Below are 13539 nucleotides of genomic sequence, written 5' to 3' on the forward strand. Positions count from 1 at the left end.
TACCTAAATGAGTTACAAAGATGAAAACCATCACTTCATTAGTGAGGTCCTTCCCTATAACAATCACTATACTTTTATTTATTTTATCTTTTTGGTCTTTTTGAGACAGGGTCTCCCTGTAGCCCTAGCTGGCCTGGAGCTCACTATGTAGACCAGGCTGGCCTCAAACTGATAGATATCCATCTGCCTCTGCCTCTTGAGTGCTGGGACTAAAGGCGTATACCACCACACCTGGCTTATTCATTTTTACTTTTAAAAGACAGGATCTCACATTGCTGATTTTAGATTCACTCTATGGCTGAGGATGACTTTGAAGTTCTGATCTTCCAGCCTCTACCTCCTAAATGTTTGGGTTACAGATCCCATGCCCAGTTTATGTAGTGCTGGACATCAAACCCAGGGCTTCATGCATGCTAGGCAAGCATTCTACCAACCAAGCACAGTTCCAGCCCAGACCTGGATTATTTTTTTTATTATTAAAATTTTTTAAAATTTATTTTTATTTTCTATGTATGAGTGTTATGCTTACATGTATGTAAGTGCACCCCTGTAGTGCAGTGCCTGCTGGGGACAGAAGAGGGCTTCAGATCCCCTGGAGCTGGAGTTACAGACAGTTGTTAGCTGCCATGTGGGTGCTGGGATTTGAATCCTGGTCCTCTGCAAGAGCAGCTAGTGCTATTTAACCTCTGAGCCATCTCTCCAGCTCTGGGACCTGGATTCTTCCTCCTGCCACCTGTGCAAAGGCAGAAACTGCACAGTGTCAAGAGCAGCCCTGGCCTCTCCAACCAATCACCATTATGAACAAGAACTCTTCTGCTGGTCCCACCGGGATCTGGGGAGCACAGTGCTCAGCTCACAATTAATTGGTGCACAAATATAGCTGTTTAGAAAGAAGATTCCAGGAGAGGGGACTGGGGAGATGGCTCAGTGGATAAAATGTACAGGCATAGGATCTGAGCTCAAATCACCAGTACCCACACAAAAAACTAGACCCATAACTCCAGCACTGGGGGATAGACAGGTGGATCCTAGGGGCTCACAGGCCAGCCAGTCTAGTCAAAACAGAGAACTCCAGGTTCAGTGAGAGACCCTTTCTCAAATAATAAGCTGGAGAAGTGATTGAGGAAGACATCAACCTCCAGCCCCCACACATACATGCACAAGCAAGCACACTTATACACACACCAAAAAAGATAGAAAGATTGCAGGATAAAGTGGTTAGCCCAACTCACCATTGTAAATCCCCCATGCACTGGCTTCAGGCCTCTCCTGGGCAGCACCAGAGGCCCTCCCTCTGGGCAGGGTAGCCTGGGGTGAAGCAGTAGCTCAGCACCAAGAAGCAGATGGAGTGGGACACTCACCTTCTTGCTCACCATGTGCAAACTTGGGGAAGTCAAGTCATCTCCTTCAGTGGGACTATAACAGGCACTTAGAATGCTTTTGCTAAGCATTGATTCACCTGTACCCACAAGGTGACTAAAAGTGGGTGAAAGCCTGACACCTCTGCCTTCAGTCTGTGTGTGTCTCCTTTGCATTGTGTCAGACTCCTGCTCACCTTGGCATGTGGGCATGTTAATCACTCCAGGAGTATCTGTCTAAACACCAGCAATGCCTAATAACACATTCTCCATTATAGCCTAAGGCACAAAGAGTAACAGAGGCATTTTATTGTCAGCTTTTTTTTTTTAAGGTGTATGAGTGTATTGCCTGCATGTATGTGAGTGCACCCATGTCGTGCGATGCCGTGGAGGTCAGAAGAGGGCTTCGATTTCCCCTGGAACTGGAGTTAAGGACGGTTCGTACCTGTCATGTGGGTGCTGGGAATCGAACCCGGGTCCTCCGCAAGAGCAGTCAGTGCTCTTAACCGCTGATCCATCTCTCCAGCTCCAGCTATTTAAAAATTGATTCATTCATTTATTTATCTATTTACTTATTTATTTATCTATTTACTTGTTTATTTAGGTTAGAGGACAACTTTCAGGAAACATTTCTTTTCCTTTTAGCATGTGGGTCCCAAGGATTGAACTCAGGTCATCAGGCTTGGCAGCAAGCACCTTTATCCTCTGAGTCATGTCTTGTTCTAGACTGCACCCCCACCCCTAAAAGATGCCTAAGGTCTCCAGTCATTGTCCTATGCCTACAGTCAACCTAGATTCCAGGAACAGCGGAGCCTCACAGTAGAGCGGTTGTCTATGATGGTGAGCTGTATGCTGGAACAGGAGCAATGTTTTCATGGGAACTCTCAGTTGTCCCCTCAGGTGATGAGGACTTCTTTCAAATGCCTTGCAGAGCCAGCACGGAGATCATAATCCCCAGGCTGCTCTTTGGCTGAGGCTGTTCCATTATGCAGACCTCTGCCCCTACCCCAATTCTTCCTTATTTAAACCTGAGCCTCATGTTGGTGCTCTGAAGACAGACTTGTAGTCACTGGACCCCTTTATCAGTTCCTTTTCCCAGTGTGCACATAGATTCAATCGTCTTTCTCTGTTCTTCACCATCCTCCTCTCTTTGATTGGTGCTTTTTCAGATAGGTAGCCCAGTCTGTCTTTTGGGACCCGCCCCCAGAGCTGAAACTTCACTAACAACTTGCTCCCAGGAGCCTCACATTAAAGAAATGGGAGGAGGGAGTAATTGGCTTCTATATAGCTTCCACTTGCTGATGAGTTTGTTCTGGCTGGTACGATGGCTTAGCGTAAAAGGCACTTGCTACCTCAGCCTGCTCACCCATGTTTGATCCCTGGAACCCACATGATGGAAGGAGAGAACTGACTTTCAAAAGTCCTCCTCTGACCTGCACACCCACACACAAATAAAATGTAATTTAAATTTTAAGAAAAGCAAGTCCTCTCTGATGTCCTTCACCCTCTGACTTTGCCTTAATTCTTCACATCATTTTTTCATTGTGTGTATGGGTATGTGTACAGTGTGTGTGTGTGTGTGTGTGTGTGTGTGTGTGTGTGTGTGTGTAGGTCAGAGGAAAACTTTTAGGCATCAGTTATTTCCTTCTGTCACGTGTGTCCCAGGGATTGAACTCAGGTCGTCAGGCTTGGTAGCAAGTGCCTTTATCCACTGAGCCATCTCACTGGCCCTAATTCTCCACATCTTTAAAAAAAAATTGATGTGTATGAGTGTTTTCCATGTATATATGTGTATGTGCACCATGTGCATGCCTGGTACCGGTGGAGGCCAGCAGAGGGCATTGGATCCCCTAGAAGTGGAATTATAGATGATTGTTAGCCACTATGTGGGTGCTGGGAACTGAAACCTGGTCCTCTACAAGAGGAACTAGTGCTCTTAACTGCTGAGCCATCTCTCCAGCCCCAGTTCTCTTGATCATTTCTACAGGCTGTAGATCTAGGGATAAAGCTAAGAAATGTGGCAAAGTCAGGCGTGGTGGCACACACTTGTGGCAGAAGCAGGAGGATTGAAAGTTTGAGACACCTGGGCTATACTGAGACCCTGTTAAAAGCAAAGAAATACACACAGTGAGGTAGAGGCCAGCCTGGGACACATGAGACACTGTATTTAAAATTAAACAAAAATGGAAGTGGGGGTAGGTAAAATGCAAGCAGGCTCAAGTCAGACACAATGACAGACATGGGAGGCCGAGGCAGAAGGATAGCAAGTTTGAAGCCATCCTGGGCTATGTATTGAAACCTTGTCTCACAAAAGCAAGAACAGAGAAATAGAGATTCAAGAGAGAGGGAGAGATTGGCCAACACCTCAGCTTACCTTCCCAGGAAGCCTACCTGCTTTCTGTCTCTAAGTTCCTGTGGTGCCAGGATTTGGAGTGATTTTCTCTTTCTTACTCTAAACTGTGACTCTTCCCAGGGCAGAAGGCTCTTTTGCATTATTAGTACCTGTCCTAGAGGCCTGTGGTGATCCTGAAGGCTCTTCTCTGGAGTGGATCTCACTGCAAGGGTCCTCCACACTTGAACGGCAACCCCTCTGGTCACCCACTAGCACATCTAATCCCATGCTGACATCTGACTGACCTGCAGGGTTCTTGGTTGCAAACCACAGAAAGGGACTTAAGTTAAACAGAGGAAGGACACCAGAAGTTCATAGAATTGACTAGAAGGCTGGAAAACCAGGCACAGAAATAATGGGAACACCTGCCGTGTCCCAGGTCTCAGCCCAGAACCAGCTCTATTAGGAGGTCTCATGCTGCTGCCAACTCCTGAGCTAGTGCTGACTCAGGTCATCCTGGGAACAAACCCTGCAGGGTCCTAAACCCCAGGGGAGTATGCCTGCACCATCTTCGAGGGCTTAAGAAACAAGAATCTTCAGGTTCTCCAGATAGGACCCTCAAATGCCTGGGCACTCCCAGAAATGAACATCCACTGTCCCCCTGCAGCCCTGGCACTTGGTGTTTGTGGACCTCATGCTGTACTGAACTGCTCACTCTTCTTTTTGTGTCCATGGTTGTTCATTCATGTGTTCCTTGAATATCAGAGTGACCAGTACTCAGGAGGAGGCTGGAGGATCAAGAGTTCAAGGTCATCCTCAGCTAACTAGGGAGTCTGAGGCCAGCCTGGGCTACATGATATACATGATTCTCTCCCTCTCTTTGTGTGTATGTGTGTGTGTGTGTATGTGTGTGTGTGTGTGTGTGTGTGTGTAGAGAGAGAGAGAGAGAGAGAGAGAGAGAGAGAAACCAACCAACAACAACAAAATCCCAGAAGCTAAGATAGGAGTGGTGGTGCAGGCTTTTAGTCCCAGCACTTGGGAGGCAGGCAGGTTCAGGCCAGCTGGGGTTATAGGGAGACCCTAGCTCAAAAAACAAATATATAAAAATAGAAAATAAACCCAAAAGCTGGGGAAGCTGCAGCCAGAGGTGGTGAGCATTTAAAAGCCAGCTCCAGTGGCCAGGCTGGGCATAGTGGTGCACGCCTTTAATCCCAGCACTCAGGAGGCAGAGGCAGGTGGATCTCTGTGAGTTCAAGACCAGTGTGATCTACATAGTGAGTTCCAGGACAGCTGGGGCCAAAGGGAGACCCTGTCTCAAAAAGACCAAAAAAAACAAAAAAAAAAAAAAGCCAGCTCCCTGGAGAAAAAGTCCTGCCAATTATACTCTAATGTATATATACACCCCTCCCCACTCCCCACTCTCACCCCTCCCCCGTGGTTGTTTCTAGCTCTAGAGCTGGTAGAAAGATGTCCCCTGGGCTCTCCAGCCTCATTCTGCAACCCAGATCACACCCCTGGTCTGTTAAGTTTATCCTGCAGTTGGGGGTGCATCATTCTAGTGTTAATTTAGAATAAAATCACCCTCATGATAGGAATACAGGCAGTCTCCAACTTACCATAGGTTGAGTCTAATTTCTCCATTTTAGAATGATACAAAAATGTGAAAGAAACATGTGTTCAGTAAAGATATACTTGGGAATTTTTTTGTTCTCCGAGGCTGGGTATACCCTCATAGTACTGGGCACCAGCTGTGGCTCCCTTCAGCCTCAGACCATGAGACTACAAGGGTAGCAGTGAGCACTGCACGGAGTGCTGTTGCTAAGCTCTCAGCTTCAGTAGGTTTGGATGGGAAACTCATTTCTACTTAAAATATTTGTAGAAAGCCAGACCTCCAGAACCTCACAATTATGTCCCCAGATGTGAGAATGGGGTAGGGAATAGCTTTCCTCCCTCCCTCTCTCCCTCCCTCCCTTCTCTTCCTTCTCCTCCCCCTCCCCCTCCCCCTCCCCCTCACCTTCCTTCTCTTGCAGTTCTGGAGATGGAAACCAGGCTATTTTGCATACTAGAGGAGTATTCTGGGGCTGGATAGATGGCTCAGTGGTCAATAGCACTGGCTGGTCCTCTTGCAGAGGACCCGGGTTCGGTTCCCAGCACCCAGGTTTGGTTCCCAGCACCCACATGGCAGCTAACAATCATCCATAACTCCAGTTCCAGGGGATCCGACACCACAGAGTTGGGCATTGCATGACACGGATGCACTTACATACATGCAGGTAATACATTCATACTTAGGCTATAAAATAAAAATTAAAAAAAAATTTTTTAAAGAGAAGTATTCTGCTGGGTATGGTGGCACACACCTTTAATCCCAGCACTCAGGAGGCAGAAGCAGGTGGATCTCTGTGAGTTCAAGGCCAGCCTGGTGTGCATAGTTCCAGGATAGCTGGGGCTACAGGGAGACCCTGTTTCAAAAAAACCAAAAAAAAAAAAAAAAAAAAAGAAGAACTAGTCTACCACTGAGCTACAGCCCCAGCCAGCCCAACTTTGCACTTTTTTAGAATTTGTTTAAAATTATTGGAGCCTGTTATCTTTGACCCTATTTCATGTGTGTGTATGTATGTATGTATGCATGTATGTATGTATGTATGTATTATGCACGTATTTATTTATTTGCAGTGCTGGAGATCAAACTTTAGTCCTTGAGCATTCTGAATAACTGTTCTACCACTAACTTCCTCCTACTCAACCCCAATTTTTAAATTTTTCTTAGTTATTCATTGGTTTGTTCATTTTTCCCTACAAGATTTATTTATTTATTTTTATTTTATTTATTTTATTATATGTATGTGTCTGTGTGTGGATATATGCACATGAGTGTGGGTGCTCATGGAAGCCAGAAAAGAGTGCTGGATCCCCTGGAGCTGGAGTTACAGGTGGGTGTAAGCTGCCTTACACAGGTGCTGGGACTCAAACTCAGGTCCTCTGCAAGACCAGTATGTGTTCTTAACCACTGAGCCATCTCTCCAGCCCCCAGTATGTGTTCTTAACCACTGCGCCATCTCTCCAGCCCCCAGTATGTGGTCTTAACCACTGAGCCATCTCTCCAGCCCCCAGTATGTGTTCTTAACCACTGAGCCATCTCTCCAGCCCCCAGTATGCGTTCTTAACCACTGAGCCATCTCTCCAGCCCCCAGTATGCGTTCTTAACCACTGAGCCATCTCTCCAGCCCCCAGTATGCGTTCTTAACCACTGAGCCATCTCTCCAGCCCCCAGTATGCGTTCTTAACCACTGAGCCATCTCTCCAGCCCCCAGTATGCGTTCTTAACCACTGAGCCATCTCTCCAGCCCCCAGTATGCGTTCTTAACCACTGAGCCATCTCTCCAGCCCCCAGTATGCGTTCTTAACCACTGAGCCATCTCTCCAGCCCCCAGTATGCGTTCTTAACCACTGAGCCATCTCTCCAGCCCCCAGTATGCGTTCTTAACCACTGAGCCATCTCTCCAGCCCCCAGTATGCGTTCTTAACCACTGAGCCATCTCTCCAGCCCCCAGTATGCGTTCTTAACCACTGAGCCATCTCTCCAGCCCCCAGTATGCGTTCTTAACCACTGAGCCATCTCTCCAGCCCCCAGTATGCGTTCTTAACCACTGAGCCATCTCTCCAGCCCCCAGTATGCGTTCTTAACCACTGAGCCATCTCTCCAGCCCCCAGTATGCGTTCTTAACCACTGAGCCATCTCTCCAGCCCCCAGTATGCGTTCTTAACCACTGAGCCATCTCTCCAGCCCCCAGTATGCGTTCTTAACCACTGAGCCATCTCTCCAGCCCCCAGTATGCGTTCTTAACCACTGAGCCATCTCTCCAGCCCCCAGTATGCGTTCTTAACCACTGAGCCATCTCTCCAGCCCCCAGTATGCGTTCTTAACCACTGAGCCATCTCTCCAGCCCCCAGTATGCGTTCTTAACCACTGAGCCATCTCTCCAGCCCCCAGTATGTGTTCTTAACCACTGCGCCATCTCTCCAGCCCCCAGTATGTGTTCTTAACCACCGAGCCATCTCTCCAGCCCCCAGTATGTGTTCTTAACCACCAAGCCATCTCTCCAGCCCCCAGTATGTGTTCTTAACCACCGCGCCATCTCTCCAGCCCCCAGTATGTGTTCTTAACCACTAAGCTGTCTCTCCAACCCCCCATTTGCTCATTCTTTTTAATTTTATTTTTATTTTATGTGTATGAATGTATTGCCTGCATGTATGTAAATGCACCTGCCTGCATGTATGTAAATTCACCTGTGTCATATAATGCCAGAGGAGGTTAGAAGAGGGCATTGGATCCCTTGGAACTGGAGCTACAGTTAGCCACCATGTGGATGCTGGGAACTGACCTGGGTCTTCTGCAAGAGCAGCCAGTGCTTTTAACCACTGAACCATCTCTCTAGTCCCTTGTTTGTTCATTTTTGAGACAGGATCTCATGTATCCAGTCTGGCCTTGAATTACTATTAGACAAGGGTGGCTTTGAACTTAAAAAACGTATTTATTTTTGTCTTAAGATTTATAGTCTTTTAAATTATGTGTATGTATCGGGGGTATGTGCTCTTGAGTAAATACAGCGCCTGCAAAAGCCAGAGGTATCAGATCCTCTGGAGCTGGAGTTAGAAACAGTTGTGAGCTGCCCAACTTGGGTGGTAATAGGATCCAAACTCAGGTCCTCCAGAATCAGTACATGCTGTTAACCACCGAGCCATCTCTCCAGTCCCCAGTGTGTGCTCTTAACCACTGAGCCATCTCTCCAGTCCCCAGTGTGTGCTCTTAACCACCGAGCCATCTCTCCAGTCCCCAGTATGTGTTCTTAACCACTGAGCCATCTCTCCAGTCCCCAGTATGTGCTCTTAACCACTGAGCCATCTCTCCAGCCCCCAGTATGTGTTCTTAACCACTGAGCCATCTCTCCAGCCTCCCTTATCCACTGAGCCATCTCTCCAGTCCCCAGTATGTGTTCTTAACCACTGAGCCATCTCTCCAGTCCCCAGTATGTGTTCTTAACCACTGAGCCATCTCTCCAGTCCCCAGTATGTGCTCTTAACCACCGAGCCATCTCTCCAGTCTAACTTTGAACTTCTTGATCCTCCCAACTCTGCTTCCTGATTTCTGGAGTTTCAGAAAATGCCACCATAATGCCCAGTTTTATGCCATACTGGGACTCAAACCCAAGGCTTTGTGCATGCTAAGCAAGCACTCTACCAAATGAGCTATATCCCCAACTCTCCAGCCCTATTTTTCATCTCGTAGTTCAAACATTGCAGAAGTAAAGGCACTTGCTGCCAAGTTGACAGCCTGAGTTCAAGCTCCAAGACCCACATGGTGGAAGGAGAGAACCAATTCCTGCAAGCTGTCCTCTGATCTCTACACACGTGCTGTAGCACATGCATACTCCCCCACTTCTAAAGTTCAAGGCCTGAAGAAATAAGATGCTGGGGAGATGACTCAGCAGTTGAGTACCGGCTGTTCTTGCAGAAGACCCCGGTTTGGTTCCCAGCACCCACACAGCAGCTAACAACCATCTGTAACTCCAATTCCAGGAGCTCCAACACCTTCTGGCTTCCACAAGCATTATGCACATGTGGCTCCCTTACATATATGCAGGCAAATCACTCATACACATAAAATAAAAATAACGAATAAAAGCTTTAAAAAAAAAAAAAAGCTTAAGTCCTTGCCTGGACAACTTAGTGAGACCCTATTTCAAAATAGAAAGTAAAAAGAGGGTTGGGGATACAGTTCAGTGGTATAGCACATGCCTCTTATGTATGAGGCTCTGAATTCAATCCCCAATAACACACACACACACACACACACACACACACACACACGCACAGTTTAGATGGTCAGGTTTATGTTGTGTGTATTTTACCAGATAAAATAACAATAAAAAAGATACATTATAAAAACAAATAAAACTCCAGAGAAAATTCTGGCTGAAGCTGGTGCTTTGGACCACTGTCCTAGACCCTCAGGTTCTGTCACCTGCCCTCTGAGGCTAGAGCAGTTTTCATGAGAAAATTGAAAGACATCTGACTCCATGATGTCCTGAGGAGAACCTGAGGTCACCTAGGTAGGTGACCCTGTGGCCTTCTCTCTGGGGAGGTCCTGGAGTCAAGTAGCTCTGTATGGGATAGACTCTCTCCTTGTGCACACGTGTGTGTGTGTGTGTGTGTGTGTGTGTGTGTGTGACTCTGGGAATGTTAAATCTAATTTTTCTCATCTATAAAATTAGAACAACTGGTCTCTCAGATGATATAAGGTAATACTAGTGACAAATTAATTGTAGCTGCTCCATAAATACGGGTGTCCTGGGATAAATGCTTTCCTCTAAGGCTTCCTTTGGTCAGGGGAGGGGCAGCTTGAAGATCCCCATCATGTGTGATCCTTCCCCTTTGCTGAATACCGTGACACCTATGCAAACTCAAGATATCACGGAGATCTCCTGGGGGAAGAATGTTGTTTAGGTATAGTTCTGACCACCTGTTTATAAACAAAGGGGCCCTCAAACAGAGGGCCTCATAGCATAGCCTTGAATATGAGGGCACAAGCTGGCTAATGTTTGTTCTCATTTAAAGCCTGTTGTTGACATCACTCAGCGGAAATCCCCTTCTGCAGACCCCTTCCACCCAGTCATTCAATTACTGAGCAACTCCATGGAGCCCAGGTGTCCCACAGCTGGTGAGCAAGACTCCCCAGAATAGGTGGCTGGCTGTGTACCTCTGTCCTCCCCTGGTGGTCCCTTCTACAGCTTGAGGGCCTCAATGTGAAGGAAACATTTTTGCCTGCCAACTGAGACAGAGGCTGGGCCTGCTCCTAGGACTTAGTGGGTGGGGGAGACGCAGGAATGTCAAACCTCAGAGAAATGGAGGTGAGAATCAGGTCCTTGGCTCCTCTCCAGCCAGAGGCAGAAGCCTGGAGCACAGCAATCCCACAGGGAAGGGGCCTGGAAGACTGCACTGGAGACAGGCCTGCATGAGAGGGCCAGTAGGGGGAGGGGCTTCAGGAAACATCTGGTTTGGCCATGATCCCATGGGGAGATGGGGCCAGGCTCATCTACAGTCCCAGGGGCCAGGGCTGGGGCCTCTCCCAGGGCGTGGTGAGGCCTGGTTCTCCTCCCTACTACCAGGAAGCTGGAGTGCTGCCAGAAAGCTGGGAAGCAGGAGAAAGCTCTCATGTCCAGTGTCAGGGCAGAACCCAGAGCCCTGGCCTTGGCAGCACTCTACCTCATCCAAGACTTTAGTCCTCTCTGTAATAGCATCCTTTCAGAATGTTTACCAACAGTGAATTTTGGCTTCCAAACATAAATCAGTTCATGTGTCCATTGTTAAATTCTTGGAGCATCTTGGTGAATCTGAAATAACATTATAATCTTTAACGACAAAATTGCATAGTGGCTCCTGTGCTGGATAGCTTTAGCTGCCAACTTGGCACACCTGGGTAGAGGGAACCTCAATTGAGGAATTTTCTCCATTAGATAGGCCTGTAGGGCATTTTCTTGATTGTTGAGTCATGTGGGAGGGCTCGGCCCACTGTGGGAAGTGTCACTCCTGACAGATGATCCTGAGTTGAGTAAGAAAGCAGACTGAAGGCTGGGCATGGTGGTGCACACCTCTAATCCCAGCACTCAGGAGGCAGAGGCAGGCCGATCTCTGTGAGTTTGAGGCTGCCCTGGTCTACATAGCAAGTTCCAGGCCAGCTGGGGCTACAGACAGACCCTGTCTCAAAAGACAAAAAAAAAAAGAAAGAAAAAAGAAAAGCAATGTTCCTCTATGGTCTGTGCTTCAGCTCCTGCCTCCAGGTCCCTCTCCTGACTTCCCTTAGTGATAAACTGTGACCTGGGGGGGAATGTAAGATAAAATTAACCCCTTCCTCCCCAACTTGGTTTTGGTCAGTGCTTTTGTCACAGCAATAGAAAGTAACTAGGACAGCTCCTAACATGCCTGCAACTTACCTTGTAAACTTATCTTTAAAAAAGAACAAATTTGGGGGCTGGAGAGATGGCTCAGTGGTTAAGAACACTGGCTGTTCTTGCAGAAGACCCAGGTTCGAATCCCAGCACCCACATGACAGCTAACAACTGTCCATAACTCCAGTTCCAGGGGATCTGACAGCCTCTTCTGTCCTCTGAGGGCATTGCACGACACGGGTGCACTTACCTACATGCAGGCAATACACGCATACACATAAAATTTAAAAAAAAAAAGATAAAAAAAAGAACAAATTTAGGGGCTGGAGAGATGGCTCAGTGGTTAAGAGCACTGGATACCCCATGTGGCAATGCTGTAATGCTGTGGTTTGAATATGAAATGTCCCTCACAGACTTATGTTTTTGCGCTTTCATTGTTTATGTTTTGTTTTTTGAGACAGGATCTCATTATGTAACCCATTCTGTAAGCTAGCCTGGAACTTGCTGTGCAGCCAAAGCTAGGCTGGAACTTGTAATAATTCTCTTGCCTCAGCCTCCTGAGTAATGGAATTACTTGTGTAAGTCACTACATTCAGCCAGGCTCCTGCTTTGAATGCTTATTCCCCAGGTGGTGGAGGTGAGGCGATATAAGTAACTACCGTCTTGTAGTTCTGGCATCACTCTGTTGATTCCTGCTCAGCCATGATGATAACAGACTCCACCACATGTTCCCACTGCCATTAGTTACTCTGCCACACCTTTCCTCCTTTCCTGCCATGATGGATTGAGACTCTCTGAAACCATGGGCACACACTTGTTTCTGTCTAAGCCAGGCCCATGTGGTTGCGCCTACTTTTAATCCCAGCACTCAGGAGCAGAGGCAGGTGTATCTCCATGAGTATGAGGTCAGCCTGCAGATGTGCTTCCTCCAGCATGGCCATGCCTCCTAAAGGTTCCATGAGTCCCCAAACAGCGTCACCAACTGGAGACCAAGTGTTCAAGTACTTGGAGCCTATGGGAGACATTCTCATTCAAACCATCATAAGCCTGGTCTACCCAGCAAGTCCAGGCCAGCCAGAGCTACACAGACCCTGTTCCCCCAGATATTATTATGGTCACAGCAACACAAAAGTAACTAATACAGACAATTGGTATCAGAAGTGGAGTCATTGCTATGATTAACCCTGATTGTATGATTCATATACCTTTGGAACTGATTTGTGGGGGTAATTTAGAAAAGTTTGCCTAGGCAGGCTAGAGATTCCACAGAATGCTGTAAGTGGTGCTTAATGGGCAATTCTGATGGGAGTTTTAAAGACCAAAATGCCAGTAGACATGTGAGCAGTAAAGACTGTGCTCATCAATTTTCAAATGGGAACAAGGACTCTATGGGAAATTGAGGCCATTTTACACTACATTTTATCAAAGGATTTGTTTATATTTTGCCTATGTCCTAAAAGTTTGAATGATACTGAATTCAAAAGTGATAGACTAGGGGCTAGAGAGATGGCTCAGTGGTTCAGAGCACTGGATGCTCTTGTAGAGGACCTGGGTTTGATTCACAGCACCCACATGGTGGCTAACAACCATCTGTAACCGCAGTTCCAGAGAATCTAACATCCTCTTCTGGTCTCTTCAGACATTGCATGACATGGGTATACTTATATACACGCAAGTAGAACACTCATACACATAAAATAAAATAAATGGAAAACTTTTAAAAAGTGATAGACTAAATTTGGAAGAGGAAATTCTAAGACAGTACATCATTCAAGCTAAGCCATGGTTGTTGCTAGCTGCTTTTAACCAAGTTTACAGTGAGAATGGGAGCAAAAAGCTGAGCAGAGAGATGTGAAAAATGTGCAGTTTGACCAGAAAAGGAATACACTACAGTTGTGAA

Source organism: Nannospalax galili, unplaced genomic scaffold (assembly GCF_000622305.1).
Source record: "Nannospalax galili isolate Female #2095 unplaced genomic scaffold, S.galili_v1.0 scaffold24, whole genome shotgun sequence".
Taxonomy (NCBI): Eukaryota; Metazoa; Chordata; class Mammalia; order Rodentia; family Spalacidae; genus Nannospalax; species Nannospalax galili.